General features: G+C 39.1%; 1 protein-coding gene across 2 annotated transcripts in view; it reads left to right on the forward strand.

Annotated features, from left to right (window-relative positions):
• Positions 1-3,980: 3,980 nt before the first annotated feature.
• LOC145984049 (protein O-linked-mannose beta-1,2-N-acetylglucosaminyltransferase 1-like) overlaps positions 3,981-16,939 on the forward strand; it is a 570,971-nt gene continuing 558,012 nt past the window's right edge. For both annotated transcript variants that reach the window (XM_083117391.1, XM_083117388.1), the window contains exon 1: positions 3,981-4,085. The gene's annotated coding sequence lies outside the window, so the exon portion shown is untranslated. The remainder of the gene's footprint in view (positions 4,086-16,939) is intronic.

A 16,939-nucleotide genomic window follows, 5' to 3' on the forward strand; every position in this document is an offset into this window, starting at 1 on the left:
AATTGGCGTAAAATTAAAGAAAATACAAATTCAAGCGTTCTCTCCGTTTTTCACATTTTAGGTGCCTGAGAATGAACATGCGTGCATCGACAATATTTTTTTTTTGTAGTTGTTTTTCGTTTTATTCCGCACAATCGTTGGGTTCACTGCGGCAATAGGATGAATTATGGTAATAACGAAAGAAAATCAGAAATGTCTCATTCATGTCACAGGATTCGAAACCAAGACTCCTATGCGTGAATCTCCAACCTCCAGGTCACGGAGGGCAGCTCGTTTCGTGTTCATAGTACTACATACTACTTATGTAGAATAGTGGTAATATAGGCTGGAACAGGTTCTTCGATGAACCAAAAGAGAATTTGACCCTCTCAAGCATCACTTCTGGGTTCACCTATGCTGACCGTACATATACAATGTAGCTATGTGTTTCGTGGGCGTTGACAACTTTTACATATATATGTATAAACGTATAATATGTTCAGAGGGTTATGCACTTAGTTTCAACCTGCTGTTTGGTTGCCTGAGACGTCGCTTAACACGAGTAAGAACAAGCTTCTGTCCAGCAACATTTTTTATGCTGCTAAAATGTGCGGCCAACTTTCTAATCTTCCCGCAGTTAACTGAAGTCACATCTTGAATGATTACATTTTATTTCGTGTACTTCTCAAATACGGCTCTAAAAATTCTCCTTGCTTGCGACGTACCTTTAATATTGCCCTTCATTTGCATATAAATTATTCTCCAGCGCCATTTTGGTTACGTAATTTAATTTTTCCATAAACATTATTTCGGCGCGTGCGCTAATAAAAAATGGACGTTTTTTTTTCACAACTCCGCATCTCCCCCCCCCTCCCTACTTCTCTCTTCCCGAGGCAAATGGAAACATCACTTGGACTCTCTCCAAAGAAAAATGCTCGATGCACAAGTTCTGCATACCAAATATTAACTTGTCCTCTTTATTGATAAATCATAAGATACCACTTTAGAGAATAAAAGAAACAGTCCAACTTTTCCTTTCAGTGAGAGAAAGACTATCCTCTCTTTCGACAAAAACGTAAACAAGAATGAATTGAAACCAGAAATTCTTTGGCATTGGGTTGGTTTATTACCAACGTACATATTTAAAAAATAAAAAATTAAACTGTACACTTTTTAAAATTGTACTGCTTGAATGCGTTTCGTGATTTCCTTTTCAACAGTAACAAAAACTTTAAAGCATCCAGATTCGAGATGTAGTCTCAAAAATGTCCAGTGGTAAACGCTAAATGACAATTAACTCTTGTAAATACATGTTTCCTAGAACAAAATCATTTTATTAAGTTGAAGTTCATAACCTGCTTGAATACATATCCTTTACTTTGGAATAAGATACCGAATTAAGCCAAGATACGACGGCTGGTGGTGTATTACAAAACTTTAAGAACAGAGGGATATATATACCTGGGTATATAATACTTATATCAAATTCATGGGTATACAATGATTTTTTTTTCGGGATTATTTAAGGCATGTCTCCGAGTTTCACGCCCATGATTGAATTATACAGACCTGCAAAATCACAAAAATAGCATAAAATATATTGTAGAGTCAGAATTTTAGAATTGCTAGCCTACGATGGGGACAACCCATGTTGCATCAAGTTCTGTTTCTTTGCACCATTTCATTCAAAGAATGTATGGTTTCATAGTTTTCAAAATTCTCAAAAATGAGATTTATATGTGACAGGTTACACAATATAATCTTTGTGATTAAAATTACTCTCGAAATTTTAAAGCTTTTCCTTCGAAGAGGTGTGTAGAACTTAATAACAATTATAATAACTACTAATTTCAGAATATTAACTGAGTGACATGCAAAAACACAAAGGAAAAGAACTGTTGTGTTGGATAATCTCACATCTGGCGGATCGGGAAGAAGTTACTCCCCAAGGATATAATAATAATAGATTGACAATAAATAATAGTTTATTATTAGCAGTACATAATTATCATTATTATTTATTTCTACAATGTAATTTTTGAATCATGTTTCAGCACTGCAGATTATTTTAATCTTGCGTATGTTGTTCTGTTGTTCCGATACTTGCCTTATAGTTATTCTGACATTGTAAGCAACAACGTATTTTATTATTTATTCAATTTACAATATATTGTATTCAATACACATAGTAAATACGACATATTTTAGTTTATCCACATATGTTCACTCCTTCCCCACACTCGAAGAATCATATTTGTCAATTTTCCAACAACGCATGTGTGTAGTGATGTATAGGGCATTCATATCCCTCAAAACTTTTACTACGGTGTGTCTGTGTTGGCGTTCGTATCAATCAATGATCCGTTCAATGACTGCTCTATGGATTAATAATCACCGGCACCGTCTGTTGATCTCTGATTATTTAGAAGATCTTTACTTTGCATAGAATCATGTGCTACTTGGCTGGTCCCAGGCTACTCTGAAATTACGTTTTGATTTGTTGAATTTTTGATTTGTTGATAACAATGACACCGGAAACATTGGACTCGCTACTTTATTGCGAAAGTTTATGCGCAACACAATCGAATTAGGTGAAAATCCGCTCAATTTGGCGAAAATATATTGAAGCTTGAATAACGCACAACAATGGAAAACATTCAGGTTCGAACTCTGTTTATCCCATCATTCATTCCATCACTTCATCCTCCTCGTCACGATTGACCCATGAGGTAGGAAATTCACTAAAATGAAAGGAGTCTTAAAACAAAACTGTCCCAGCACCACAACCTGCTCAAAGTGGGTGCTAGAGATTCAGCATAAATACTATACGTGAGAATTGAAGAGGTATGGACAAATAGAAGTTTTCAGTCTTTCAGTTTGAGGCGTCAATGTACGTATTTCATAACCACAATGAGCACTGTCAATTATTGTGTATTCTAATAAGCAGAAAGTGTTGAAGTTACCACGAAATCTCTTAAAACTAAAAATATGAGTGGCCAATACCCGGAAATTTCAAAAGTTGGGTTTGAATGATGTGACAGTCTTTATATTTAATTAAAATAAAAACTCCCGCTTGTTTATCACAGTGGATATTTAGAGTAATATTCAATAACTATTACATCTGCTTACGTCTCAGTACTAGAGTATATTACATTTTTTCATACAAATTCATTGTCAAATCATCGAGTTTTCCTATAAATTTACGAAGAAAACGTAGGGACTAAATTTTTAACGTATAATTATCCGATATTTACTACTGCGTCTCTTTGGAATTCTTATACGAATCTAAGGTGTTAACATTGCACCATATCGAGTTGTTTGGCGCAGAAACACCCACTCCAAGCCCCCCCACCCCCACCCCGATGGCATATTGGTAATCACTTTGTAATCAAGGGGTCCGGGTTCGATACTCTTTGGAGCCATATAATGGTTCGGAACCCACTTTAAGCTGTAGGTCTATTCCGAATTACACTATCTGTGATTAAAAGTGGATTTAAAAACTCAAACCAAATTTCCACTCTCACTACTGGTACTCACGGGAAATTTCGCGATGACGCATGTGGTGTTATAATCGCAGCTACAACTTTTTAATTTAGCAACATCTGGTAAACTTCGCCGGGAAGACGGGATAATCTCGGTTAGATTCTGTCTCGGAAGTATGTTCTTGGTCTCATTTCGTTGCGATTAATTTAGCCGTAGAAAATTACCTTCCAGCATATTTTATAGATCGTCTTACTTCTCGTAAAGGCGACTTTCTTATTACTGTTCCTGAGTCATTTAAAAATAGGTAATATTTCCTTGACTTGTGCCCTATAGTTTTGCACATGTAGAAGTTCTTCCAAGTGCAAGAGTGTGAATATATTCGCCGACAGCTGACAATTTGTTGCTCCGTCTGCTTGCCTGCCTGCCCAGCAAACTCCCGAGCCGCGAGCAACACCCCTTCGAGCGAATCGACCCATCCGTTCGACCACGCCATCAGCGGCTTTCATGTGAACTAACGCGACGCCAACTGCTTTCACAGTGGATGTAACTGAAGTTGTGATAAGTGAAGTGGATATGTTGGGAAGGTTCGTGGTAAGAATTTCAGCTGCCTGAGAGAACAATCGGTGAGTTCCAAATTGTATTAGACTACAGCGTGTTTATGCGTTCGGGCTTTGTGTCGTTATTAACGTGAATGCTTGGTGTTGTGTGTTTATGTGATGTTTTGTCTGAAATCTTGTTGTGGGATTCGGCGTGGTTGTGTGAGTGTGTGCGTGCGGTGTAATTTACAAACATCTTATATAGTTTACGTTCGTACTCCAATTCATTCATAGCTCGTAGTGCATGACTTTGATTTTCTTACGTCACGCGTGTGATATAGTTGTTAGGAAAGGTAGGCCTGATTTATATTCGTCAAAATATTTCCTTATTTAAATGAAAATTAATAATAAATAAGACTGTCTCGTACGAAATAAAATATTGCCTTGTGAAATTGGCAAGGATTAGTTTGGAGTTATTACATTCCAGCAAATTTATATTATGAAGAATAGAGTTTAATTAATTAATTAAAGTAATTAATATTGAAACATCGAGTTATTTGAAGCATTTGGGCAATTAGACTTGCAGCACGTGTTGTCCAAGTAAACAAACTAGGGTGGCCAAACTTGAGCGCGATGTTGCCACTTTCCGATAAAAAAAAAAACAAACAACAACAGTAGATTATGAATAGTTATTTAATGGGTGATAGATGAATGAGGATTGATCCCATTTACTTCATTACAAGCATGCACGTGGAAATTATTTACCTTGCGTTTGCTTTTGGTGTTACAAATCCCATCATGTTGTCGCCTCACCGTAAGAAACAAAGGCATGGTTGAATGAATGCCCAACCACAGAGGGGAAATTGGCAAAGTGACATCGTCTCCCAAGTGTACCAAGGCAGCATGCTTGTGAAACCGGCTTCGTGTCCTTGTATTAAGGTAAGATCGATCTTGGATTACATTAACCCAGCGGAATTTCTCCCACGGTGCCTTCCTTCACAGCACATTTGCTACAGGTACAACATTTCGGCTTGATACCCGTGTGGCATTTGTTTACCTTGGGCATCGAAGGAAGAGCAGGAGTGATGTAATTCTTTGAGCAGCTAAACTTGTCTTCATGTTCCTCTTCCCACCCCTAGAGCACATGCGCGTGCGCATTTTGATACTTTCATAAATGTCAACATCAACTCCCCAGGTTGAAGATTGATTTATTGAGTTTGTGATCCTTTGATAGGCGCAGGGAAACTCTTAATGAATAGAAACTTGAATGAATTGAGTGATAAAGAAATAAACATACCTTCATCAACTTTTTCCAGCGCTAATAGGATTAGAACTAATTATATCCGGCGGGCTTAATTTTAATTAAATAAAGGGGATATAGGTAGGTCTTGTGGCAAAGCGTCACGTTTAATTCGGTCCCGAATGGTTTAATACCTAGCGTTGTTATGCGAGTGTTCGTTTATTTTGTTTTAACTAACACTGTTCCAAACTGAAATTCTCATGGGAATGTTTTTTTTTAATTTAAAGTTTGATTCAAATTTTCATGTAGTTTTCTAAAGTGAACATTTTCCCTTTAAAACTTTAGTGTCTTGCTGTCACACGTTACTTCTTTTTACGTCCCTTTTCTGCCACTTTTGGCTAATCGCGACACTGAGAATGTGTGATAGTGGGATGAAATTGGTGAAGGCACAATCCCGGGGGGGGGGGGGTGATCTAAGGTAGGAATTTTTCCTGCCTTGTCCTCGCATAATGCTGCTTTGGGGCTCACCAGAGCATCAAATCAATGGGTACCTGGGGGCAACCTTGGGAGGGTTGATGCTGATCACATCATCTCCAAAATGTGCGAGGCCCTACCCCCACAACCCCTAAAATGTACCTTCATGGCACGGTACTATATGCACGGGGAACTTTACTTTTTTTTTTATCTACAAATGATCAAGGAGTCGCATAGTAAAGTAAACTTGGCTTTGTTATTTTTGTAAATATCGTACCAAAGTTTCGGACAATAAACACCTGTCTCATCTCGATTTTACAGAAGCCAGTCTCGTCTCGTCTCCACCGGGCATCGAACCCAGGACTCGTTGATTACAAGCGGACCACGTTACTTTGTTATTTAACGTCGCTTTTCTGTCTTTTGTCTGATCGCGATAATGAGGATAAGTGATGATTACATGAGATTAACCGGAAAGAACACCCAGCCCCTGGCCGGGACTCGAACCCGGGAACTTCGGTGATAGACCTGGAGTCGACCATACATAATACGCTCGACCGCCAAGTCGGCGAAGAGATCCACAGGAATCGCTCAAATAAGCAAATTGATTGAACTTGGAACAATGCAGTAGGGACCCGCGAGTTTCAACCGCATGGTCCGGGTTTAGATCCATGCGGGCAGACAGGGATCCTGTTTTACCGAAACCGTGGACCTAGCGAAACACAGCATTTCCAGCCATTTCCGGAGAGACAAGAAACCTTCCTTTGATGAACAGTATGGTAGTGTTATGATTTGAAGGGTTCGGGTGTAAGACATGGTGATATTTTGGTCATTTCTGAGTTCATTAAGAAAAAAATTATTAGAAGTTATACTGTAGATAAAAATAGTTTTCGTGTTGTGTTTACTAATTTCAGAAGGCCTCACTGAAGCCAATGCGAATTGTATGACATGGCAATTTCACTCGAAAATTGAAGGATGGCACATTTTACTTTGTAACTCAAAAATTGACAAAATGTAACTTACCATGTTTTAATGTTCCTTTATGTTAATTGCGACAATCAGAATGGATTGATTGATTGATTGATGTTTTAACTTTATGCACAGTAAGGCTAATCGGGACTGGACCTACAGTTTAAAGTGGAATCCGAACCACTATGTGCCTCCACCGGGTATCGAACCCGGTATCCCTTGATTACAAGGCGACGACGCTACCACTGCGCCATGGGAGAGGCCTACAATCAGAATGAAAAATGATAGACTCCTTTCAAACGCATAGACTTCTTGCCATCGGCCCTTTTCGATTACTCTGCGAATGGGGTGACCATTTTTGAAGACACCCAAATTTCAACCTCTCTTCAACGCTGGACTGTACTGTTGCAGACTACCGAGGCTCTGTCGTCTAAACTCACAACCAGAATGATACTCTGTGGGGTCCGTGTTGTGTCCTGTCCATCTGTGCTTGTATATTCATCCAACTGCCGACCTCCGTGGGGGAGTGGTTAGCAGAGCGCGCTACCTCGCCAGGCGTCCCAGGTTTGGATCCCGGCCTTGGGGGCGTTCTTTGTTTGTGCCCCTTCATCAATTTTATCCTCATATTCGAGATTAGCCAAAAGATGGCAGAAAAGCCAAGTAAAATAAACTAAATCAATTAAAGAGTGATTGAATGAATGACAGGATTAACACATGAAACAACCTCTCCTTACTTGGGATTGCCATCCATGGTTTCGCAGCACATTACGCTAACGGAAGGTGGCTCAAAGATCTTGACTGTATTGGGACTACAATCCTTTGTGACAAGACGCTCGTTTGAAGTTTGCATAGAGGTCTGCGGAAATCTTTCCACTCTCATCCATCGATTATTTTGATCTTTCATCGAGCTTATAGAAATTACGAGTTCCGCACCACGATTTCCAATTTGATGCAACATTGATGCCCATGTTATGGATTGTCCAGTCCAGCCAACAACGGATCCTGTCCACTTTCCTCTCATTTCTGCTGCATTTATGCTCGAGCGCCACCACTTCAACTGATCATTAGGACAATTTTGGCCTGATTCACGTTGCTGGTTGAAATGGGGAGGTATCTTCAAAAACGTGGCTTTCTTCGATGTTATCGACTCCACTTGAAAACTTTTGGTGCCAACCCGAACGTAATTGCACGTGAGTTGCCAGCGCTCTCAAATGCTGTATTTATCGTCTGGAAACTATTTATGGAGTTTCACTTCATCGCACGTCCAATGGAGTAACTTTGAACTCTTGAGTGTTTTACGCGTGCCAGTTATCGAATTCATAGGAGTATTTTGGAAATTCCATACGCGCATTTCACGTATCGTAAAGTTGCTAGCATATGCACAAACAGATCTATTTAACAGAAAGGACACGAAGAAAATTAATGACCTACCTTAGTGTCCATCCATATTTACGCAATATATTTGGAAGAAATGCCGCAGGAAACGACAATGACTAATTAAATTAAATTTACCGAGAAGAATTTGTGTCTGGTCCAATTTTTGTCTGACGGGAAAATTTCTGTTCGTCATCATATCAGAAAATTGCTCGTACAAATGCACATTTCTAACATTTCCTCGGCCTGTTCAGAGTTCGAATCTCGAGCAAAGTATAGTGTTTACAGCGCAATCGCTTTGCTTCATTGGCTACTGAAAACATGAACTATATCAGAGTTACACCATACAGTAAAGTCGGCTGTTTGCAAAATTCTTAATGTGCACAAACTTGCCTTTTTTCATGAGTGGTTAAGGTTGCTACAGTAATAGGTGTTGTAGGTAGTGGTATATGTCATTTTCTTAATTAAACTTAAACTTCCATTTTCATTGCATTAATGGAAAGAGATCCGCTAAGGCGGATATGTTTATTTTTTCTTTTGATATGTATTTTTTATTATTTTGGGTCGCTTTTCTGCTTATTTAGGCTGATCGCGGCGATGAGGATGAGACCACTCGCAAAGATACACCCGTGCCCACGCGAAAACTCGAACCTGGGACCATGGGTGGCGAGATGGTGATACCGAGCGCGCTCGGTCACCAAGGCGACTTCAACTACTCTATCGACCGCACCTTTGTCGAGAATTAGGCATGCGTACCTGCATTATTCTCTTCATCACCAACATTTCATAATTTTGGTGACAGTTGCCCCATCAGTACAAATACGCTGCACGTGAAGCTCAAGATGATTCATGTTTCACAAAGCTGTGTATCATAATCTGGATGTCGTCGCGGTTTTGCAGTCTCAATCCATATTTGCAACGATTTCTCAGATTCCCAAGGACACGTTTTTTCGAAAACGCCCAATATCAGAGCAACGTATTGCAATGAGTAGCACTGCTTGCGAGATTACGCACAGAACTCAATCGAGACTATGTGCAATTCTAAGCTTTCAAGGATGTCTCTGTCCGTTATAAGAGGAATACGGTCATTGGCTATTCAGTCGGATTGGTTGATTTGCTTGCTTTGTGTTCCGCAGCAAAGGGATATAACTTCTCTTTCTTGCACATTAAGTAGGAAGAGATTGGGTGAGGCATGAATATTTGAGTGCTTTCTTTGCTTCAACATCCTCATAATAATTTCATCAGCCTTTCACTCATGTACCTAACGTAGCAGAAGAAAAACATGATGAATTTCGAAAGAGAGCGTTGTTTCAATCAGTGTTTCCAAAATTTCCGACGTTGAGGAAACCACAAATTAATGTTCTTTTTCATTTTATGTATAGAATTATAATGTTACTGACTGTTATAAATTGCAATGCGCTTTAATGACTTGAAATTAAAACCCATTTTGAACAGTTGCGAGAAACATTGTCTTACTGGTAGGCCTGAGTTAACTCTATCCCGGTTTCAAATTTCAGCGGAGGATATGAACATTTCCAAGTACTTTATAAGATTATTCAGTATATTCGGGAACGTGTTGCAACAATTTAGAACCCTATCAGAAATTCTCCTCTCTCTATCTCCCTCTCTCTCATGCGCACTATATTGGTGTTAGCATCAATTTCATGAAGCAACCACCGTTGCTTCGTTTTACTGCCACTCACTTTCCTCTGAGTTAGTGTGGGAAGCAAGATGATGCCTCGCGCCCACTCTTCGACGTCATTACTGTTCAAGGAGAACCAGAAGTGCAGATCTCATCTTACTCCAAGTTCGCGTTTCCACTAAGAACATCAAGTAGCTGAGCGAGTTTCGCAATTTTCAATTTATTCTGCCGTGGATAAAGATAGACATACGTATTTGCACGGAATGAAACAGGCGAAAGATTTTCACCAGCAAGTGAGTAGTGTTAAAATACCTAATGAAGTTGTAGCAGCGGTTGGGTTTTTCGTTATACGCCATTAGTACTTTTAAGTAGGACGAAGCATGGAGTTTTTGTCTACAAATCACAGGGTGATCCAAAAATAATGCCCAATATTTATATACAATTGCTCGAACCCGGATTTTGCCAACTGAGATACCGAACCAGCTCTGCTTTTCGCTTGATTTTCTTTTCCGCTATTTTATCTGTGTGGAATTGCCTCTATTAGTAATACTACAAGCTGTATATTACCTTATAATTTAGCACACAGAGGAGATGTACTCAACCAGGACTCGAACCTGGGACTCTTGTCATTTACAGATCCACACTGAAAGACGTCGTCAGTGATTCAAAGAATACATATCCCGTTGCCGTATCACTGACGGACAATTTCACATTTGTAAACCGAGGAAGCGAAAAAAAAATCAGGCGAAATGAGAGCTGGCTCGGTAGCTCAGTTGGTGGTCGACCTCTGTGGCGGAGTCGTCAGTGCAGCGCACTATGATGCCAGGTGTTCCGGGTTCGGATCCGGGGTAAGACATGGATGTTTGTATTGCTTGTGATAAAACACTGAATAGAAAGTAAGAAATTAGAAAACAAGAAATCGAGAAGGAGAAACTGGCTTTTTCCCAAGAAGAAGAAGAAGTTGGTAGAAAAGTGGGACGCTATGACAGACCCAGGTTTGAGTCTTTGTCGAACCTGCGTTTTTTTGCTTAAATTTCCACGCAATACGTGTCCTGTGTGTGTCAAATTATGGAGTACTATACAGTCCCATATTTCATATGTATCTTTCGCTTTCTTTTACCATATCTAAACACGTGCGTTTTACGTTAAACAGCAAACTGACACTCATTTTATAAGCACAAAATTAAGTGAAATCTTATGACGAGCCAGTTTTTTCTGGAATCTAAAAGAAAAACAACCCCTTCATACCGTGAAAAGAATACGTTTTTTTTTTTTTGTAATTTAAAACCTTGTCGCAAAAAACAGTTATCTTTGTTGAAAGTAGTAGTGTTGTTGGCAAGAAAATTCAAGTTTATTTCAAACTATGGAAAGATGTGATTACAACAACCTTTAGTCATGCTCCTTACGGAGTCGTTAACGTACCACACTACGAAGCTAACATGCTATGTAGGTTCTCGGACGTTTCGCTGTGTGCATGCGTTCATCTACAGATATTTCTTCAATTCAACTAATCTAGCGTACCTAGAGAGGTTGTAAAATGACATAAAGATACCAAAATATAAATATTTTTTTGGTATATTGTATTTTACTATAGTGGTTCCTTTTCTTTGACCGTTTTAGGTCTACGTAGATGTTGAAGATAAACGTGAATTGGCTGCGGGAAGCAGATGGTAACTCCCAACTCTCGAATTCTGGCACGTTATTTAGGTTCATTCTCTGTCTTATAAGTTTTCAGGCACTTGAACATTTATCTTTAGTGTAGTTACATAGCTAATATTAATATCATTTCGAGAACGTATAGAAACCAGCGCGATGACAAGTAACTGGTCTGAAAATCAAACCTGCTGCCATGAAGCCTCAGAAAAGTGCTGAGGAAACACACACGCATAAAATATAATTTTTGTGTACTCTGAAGATCCAGTTACTCAGATATTATCAGTAAATTTTAAATCTCTTGGGAAAACTGGGAAAGGATTGTACTTTTGCCTTGTCTTTTGAAGTTAGCCAAGCAACAATCATCGTTTCACTTTCTAGCAGTAAGCAAATTAAACATTTTGCTTGGAACGTGCCATATATTGCTGAAGTCTCCCCGATGGCGTAGTGCTAGCGTCGTCACCCTGTAATCAAGGGTTTCAGGGTTCGATACCCGGTTGGAGGCACATAGTGGTTCGGATCCCACTTTAAACTGAAGGTCCAGTCCCGATTAGCCTATCTGTGCATAAAGTGGATTTAAAACACAAACTCAATCAATCAATACATTGATTGAGGTGTAATTAAGAAATAGTAATATTAAAACTACTCATAAACAAAGCATTTAAACTATTGAAAACCACACTATAAGTAAATTAATTTCTTCACAGATATATCTCTTCAAGCGTTCCATGTACAATTGTTGGTTTCTACTGTTCTTTGTACTATTTTTCACGCATTGTTATTACATTTTGTATCACTTTTATGTCCTACTACATTTTTTGGAGCCAATATTCAAATTACGTTATCATTAGTTTGATCTTTATATATGAACTATCGAGGCGAAATGTTAATCAACTTCTTGTTCTTGTGCAAGGATTTCATGTGAGAGTGATGAAATGTGCAAGTGCAAAATGCAGTGGTATAAATTTTCCCATCTTAAATTTATTAATATTTTCCTCTGTTTTAGTAAAAAAAAATAACCAATACTTATACTGTTACTGGGCACATACGATTGTACTCTTGTACAGTTACTGGCATTTTTTGATTGTAACAATCCCATTGATTTTCAGTGAGATCATTACAACTCTGAAGTGTTCGTGACTGTACGAGACGATTCTTGCTTCAGCTTAGATTTGGGGGGAAATGCTCCAAAATGGTGGAAGTTTCCAGCCTGTGGTTAAAATTTATCTATAATGCCGTGAATACTTGGGCCTAGTGGGAGGATCCTGATTTCTAGGTTTCTGGGTAATTCGGACGTTCTGGATAACGAAACCGCTGATGTAACTCTGCACAACCAGACATTCTTCATTCTCACAGTCTTCCGTCCCTCTTCAAATTACAATACGTTAATCAAGGTTTGCAAAAGCTCAAGTGCACGGCTCGAGAGCTCATTGACACTGTCTGCATGGTGTTTTTCTTTCGCGATGTTGGTTTACAGTCAAATGTTAGTTCATGCAAGCAGTTCCTCCTGGAGGAGTGTCGCAAAAGTACAACACTTTACGATGCTTTTCAGGGATTCCTCTAAGTTCCTTTGAAGGAGGAGAGAAAATAGCTTACGGGCCCCTTTGTCGGCCGTATCGGAATTCCATTTTCTGTGGTGCAGCTCCGGCGTGAGCTTTGTTTTTACAATTGAATTTCTCTGTTCCTGACTATCCTCTCGTCCTGTGCTTCGTCTGATGTACCGGTCCCTGTTTTACTATGTGACCATCATTCATTGTTTTCTTTGTACCGAGTGTGGTGAACATTATTAGTTGCAGGAATTCCTGGAATGGATGAACTGGAATCATTGCGTGCGTGTTTAGAAACTAACATTAAATGAAATGGCACAAGGTATTTTGTACCTGCGTGCGCGCGCACACACACACACACACACACACAATGTGTCCGTAAAACAATGATGGTGTTATAAACACTCATCACTTTGGAACAAGTCATGATAGAAACAAAATATTAATGACTAGATGCTCTCCAAGTTTCTTACCTTCTCAGTTGATTCAATGTGAGCTCCTTTGGTTGTCTGCACACATGATGGCAATAATACTTCAACACTTTCCACGCTTGAAAAATGAGACAACTTCAGTTAACTGTGGTTTCAGGTCCCCCACACTCAGTGTTGCCAGGTCTACTGATTTCGCAGGAGATTTCCTGATTTTCAGCATGATCTACTGATCTCCTGACAAATTTCAGGAAAATGTGGAAATCTCCTGATTTTTGCTTCTTTAAATATTTATAATGAACTAATATTTTAAAAATCGAAATTTGATTTAAAATTTACATATTCAGCTGATGGAATGCAAAGACCCATGAATATTCCACAGAGAGAGAGAGAGAGAGAGAGAGAGAGGTGGGGGAGGATGGCCATACCAGGCTTGATGACACTGGGAAAGACCCGCGGCTTCTTGAGCCCTTTGTGCATTGGGAACTCCAAGGCGGGTGTCCTAATTTTCCCTATTGAGGTTTTTTTTGTCAAAGGGGAGGAAACTGGTAACAACAAAATACCAATGTTGCCACACACACATAGGATCAAGTATTATTCAGTGTTATGGTAGTGTCTATTGCAAATGCTAGATACAGGTTCAGGTTTTTAACTCTGATAAAAAAAGGAAGTCCACATTACGAATGCAGCCAAAGGTTATGGTTACAAAAGCTCTTAGTAAACTGTCGAATGATTGATTTGGTTTATTTTACTTCGCATTTCTGCCACTTTTGGCTAATCGCGAAGATGAGGATGAGTGATGATATGATGAAATTGATGTAGGTACAATGGGATCCATGAGTATTATCATGCAAATTGTCCATCACCATGTTCGTGTACTTTATTTGACCCAATAAGAGCTTTAAGAATTAAAAGAAAACTCAAAACATGATGTTGATAACTTCTGCACCAGCATACATAAAAATCCATCGCTTAAAAACACACAGGATGTAAGAGAAAAAATTAATGAAAATGGTCATGGACAATTTGCACGGTAATACTCATGGATCCCACTGTACAACCATGGCCTGGCTGAGATTCGATCCCGAGACTGAATCCCTGATGTCATAGCTCTGTGCTAACTACTCAGCCACGGAGGTCAGCTTAGTAGACTGCTGTTCCAGACTTATATGTCGCAGTTTTATTTTTCCTTAATCATCTCTTAACTTAGAAATAATAGTTCATGTTTTCATAGAGTTGTTTTTTTTTCTTTTTAAGCTATTTCTGAGGGTAACTACTACTACAATTGCTCTTATGTCACTTTATACTCAGTCAATACTGTAACTGTAGAAGAAAAAATCTGCAACTTGTCTGATACTGGGCCCCGGGTTGGAATCCCGGACTGGGACTGGGATATTTCGGGGGTTCAGGCATGATAGCCCTTCTCCATTACCATTAATTCGAGTATGCTATGAATGTGTTGTTAAAAAAGTGTGGTCTTTCTTATATCCTGTAACTTTGGCTAGTTTTAAAGAAAAGCAATCTATGGTGTTATCAGGTAGAATATTTAAAAAATATATCCCCGAATGCGTAGTGGCTGAAGCTCTAGTCCTAGTTAATACAAAAATCACGAAATGATTCCATAAACTTTTAAACGCCAAGTACGTAAATCAACGCACAGTCACAACTTATTTTAGAATATTTGTGAGAGATGAAGAGAAAATCGAGGTCGCATTTTTTCCAGTAAAGTCACTACTTTTTGCAATGTGTAGGGGCAGTGCTGACGATTAGGGGGGGGGGCAATCCTTGCACCCCCCTCAGTTTTGGCATCCGATCATCACCACTTGGGGGGGGGGAACTGTACCTTTACCTTTGGTGAAATAAGGTGGTGGGGTTATCGTGCCCCTTGAAGTGCAAATTCATAATAAAATTTGTATTAACATAACAGTAATAAATTTATCTTTTGACTTCTAAAATTAATAATTAACGTTCAATAATGATAGTGGAAAGCTTTTCCCACTCTACCTTCCCCCCAGAACGTTGATAATCCGCTATTATTAGTTCTTCTGATTTTTTAAGCAGATCTCCTGATTTTTCAGGGGACGATCTCCTGATTTTTAAAAATCTGACCTGGCAACGCTGCCCACACTTCTGATCTTGGCGGAGTATACTTTCTGCTTCACATTGCCCCACAGATAAAGAGGGTTTGATCTGGCGAGCGTGGTGGCCAGGCTAACCGCGACCCCTTTTCTTCCACAACATCGTTGTTGAAGGAAACTGAGATGTCTGGTGGTGTGATATACTTTGGAGAAGCGCTGGCTAACGGGAAAATGGCATTTTTATGCTAATACGTATATCGGGGACGTTCGTGATTTCTCGGTTTATTCCGGAGAAAGGAAGTGTCAGTCACACTCTATCAAGTGCAAGTGTTCACCTTGGATCTGTTATGTTCACGTTGGATAATCTCATGTGGAGGTTCTTGATACATAAACTAACATTTTGTATCAACCTGACATTACTCATCCCGAAATCTCTTCTTCGCTACTTTCATACATACCGTAACTTGGAGTGATTCTCTTCATTTAGCTATTAATTTCATGTTTCTATCATGATTTATTTCAAAACTATGGCGTGATATTCCCACTATCATTTTACTAACTCACAGTATGTGTTCTTGGATCAACATTCATTTTTTCGGCGTAAAAGAATTCAAAGTTTCTTAGTGGAAGTGATCACACATTTTGACTGTTGCTTGAAATGGTTGCATTGGCAACAATAACTTCAAAAGCGTGAAAGAAAGGAATATTACATGCTACAGGACATTTACATCCATGTTCCCCAACTGTAGTTGCATCGTGCTTCATTAATAGTGGAATATGAGCAGATGAAAATGGTATGAGAAAATTTTACATTTATGTGGGACACACAACACTAGAAACAAGATGGTGTCAAAGTATTTCTCTCGGGAGTCCTTTGTCATCGCTCTTATCGCCTGGAATCCTTTGCATTAATACGAAATGCGTCAGATGGCTGATTGGAAGAGTTTTTGGATGCTGATTTAGCTTGAAAGTTTGGTTTTCTGTATTGTTCGAGCCCTGGGTAAGGCACATGTGTAGCTTTGTATTTGCTCCAACAGTTTCATCAGTTTATCATTCACTATCATCGTCGTCATTAACCCAAAAAGGAAAAAGACTACGTAAAATAACCGAAATAGAAAGAAAAAGAATGCCGACCCTCTTCTACGCGTGTCTGTACCGTCACCTTTGCTTCTGAGTGTACAGTTGCCGAAAATTGTAGCTGTTTGTGTCGAAAAATGGGCTAATGGAAATTTAGAAAGCACCAGCGGCTGAGGTAATGTGAGAGAGATTAAAATGTTACAATTATCATTGAGTCAATACTAAACTACTCAATTAATATATTGGATAAGGTGTGTTAGTTGTTTCAGTACTACAGACAGGGTTCTTACTGGCCTCGAAAACCTGGAGTACCCCGGAAGGGTCAGGGGAATCAACTTTGAAGTAATAAAGATCATGGGAAAGTCTGGGAATTTTGTGAAAACGTTCAAAAACCAAGAGAAGTAAGGGAAAATAAATGTTTCTTTAGCTTGCCAGTATTGGATTATCTGAAAATACATAATT

Source organism: Lepisma saccharinum, chromosome 2 (assembly GCF_977018435.1).
Source record: "Lepisma saccharinum chromosome 2, izLepSacc3.1, whole genome shotgun sequence".
In the NCBI taxonomy this organism is placed as follows: domain Eukaryota; kingdom Metazoa; phylum Arthropoda; class Insecta; order Zygentoma; family Lepismatidae; genus Lepisma; species Lepisma saccharinum.